Source organism: Triticum dicoccoides, chromosome 7B, assembly GCF_002162155.2.
Source record: "Triticum dicoccoides isolate Atlit2015 ecotype Zavitan chromosome 7B, WEW_v2.0, whole genome shotgun sequence".
Taxonomy (NCBI): Eukaryota; Viridiplantae; Streptophyta; class Magnoliopsida; order Poales; family Poaceae; genus Triticum; species Triticum dicoccoides.
The window spans coordinates 763,337,925-763,339,956 of NC_041393.1; positions in this window are offsets into that span (position 1 = coordinate 763,337,925).

Sequence of the window (2,032 nt, forward strand, 5' to 3'; positions counted from 1 at the left end):
CGAGGAGCGGGGCTGTTGGCGGGGGACTCCTTGTCGGTCCGTGGGGAAGTACGTTGTGGTGAGGGTGAGGTCAGCATCTGTATAGTTTCAAAGGCGGGGGCTCCAGCGAGATATGTCCCGCTGCGACAGGAAACCGAGCAGGAAGGGGAGGATTCAATAGAACAAGAGAAGGGTGCGTATGGGGTGGGGTTTTTGTGTTGGGACCACGAGTTGGACATAACATGACGGATAGTTCAGACAACCACATTTCTAGCTAATGGGCTGTATTTTGGGGAGACTGCCGAGACTATTGAATTTTAGGAAGCTCACTCGCACCCGTTTGATGTGCGAACACGCCTGGACATATGAGGTAGAAATAAGCTTAGAACTTGGAGATGAGTTTAATCATTTGTATGATTTATTTATATGTATTATAGCCCGTAGCAACGCACGGGCGTTCTACTAGTATGTAATAGAATCCTAATCTTCACCGCTGAATCATCTTAGTAAAGTCACGTGCAATACTTTCCGGCCTTGTCGCATGCACGTACGTGTGTACAATGAAAACCTTATGTTCCTTTTATTCCTATTCAATTTCTTTCTGTTGCGCACATGTATACGATGGAAACCCCCCCTTTTTTAAATTGGATAGAATCCTTCTTTTTCTTCCAATCTATTCGGTCTCTTTCTATTACACACAATATGTAATAGAATCCTAATCTTCACCGCTGAATCATCTTAGTTTTTAGAGTGCTAAATCACCACCGTTAGTTTTCTATCGTTTTAAGTATATAATAGATAGATAGATAGATTCCTCATCATTTCTAATCTGTGACACCATGACATGTATGCAAGAACCGAATAATCAGTTCCAACTCGTAGCCTAACGCCTACGCAACAAACAAAAGCATCAAATCAAAGCAACCTGAGCCAGCCCGAGCACAGATGACTGAACTTGGAGAACAGAAATGGCTATCCGATTCAAGCAGCCACCGAACATCACACATCCTCAAGATAGAGAGATTTAAGGGGGATTAGGAGGAATTATACCTGCGGAGTTTCATCGTGGCGGGCTCTTGGAGTATTGAAGGGAATGCCATCGAGGTGCGTGGCGCCGACCAGGGCCCGCCGAGCGCGAACTTCCTGGACTCCCTCAGGGCCTTGAGATGTAAACGAATCTCTGTAATTTAGAGGGGGAAAAGAGAGGGATCATGATCGGGTTGCTGGAGAGGGCAGGGCAGGGAGATAGATGCGCGCCATAGACGAGGTCGGAGGCGATGAACTCTTCGATGTCGACGTCCCACTTGGCGTCCAAGTCATGCCGCGGTTGGATCCCGGACCTGGTGGGCCGGAGCGGCGGGTGGCGCGGTCGCGGGTGGAGCAGCGCCGGAGTTGGCGTAGGCACTGGGTAGCAAGTCATGGGTGCGGACCTGCGGAGCGAGACCCTCCTGGCCGCGGCGCTGCGGCCCCTCGGCATCGCGAAGGCGGCCAAGAAGGAGGGGAATGCCGCCGAGGAGGCACTGGCAAGGGCGAGGGAGACGGAGGCCTTGAGCGCGAATGCCATGGGTGCGAGGGAGGGGAGGGAGGAAGGGGTCGACGGGGGCAGCGGCGATGTGCGCGCGGGGTGTTCGGCACCGGGTTGGATTGAATTGGGCCAGAGTGAGGGGAGGGCACGATGGTGTGCGGCGGGGGTGTGGGTCGTCGACGGTGACGGTGGGGCGGCGGCTGCGGGAGTGGACAAGAGGGGTGGTGCAAGGGGGATGGCCAGGGATGGGGGCGGAGGAGGGATCTGGATCTGGATGGGGGAGGAGGGGCAACAGAGGAGGGATTTGGATCAGGGAGAAGGAGGCAGCAGCGCCCTAGGGTTTCTTGGGAAGGAGGGTATCGAGAGACACTGGATCAACAGGGAGGACGACTCAGCTGGAATAGAGGGGGTGATCCGTGGGCTGCGTCCTAATTGGTTCAAAAAATGAGCTATTAAAAATTACTCTTCTTAGTGCTAAAAACGGGGGGTTGAAGTAGCTACCCAAAATATTTCGCAAAATGGCATCAC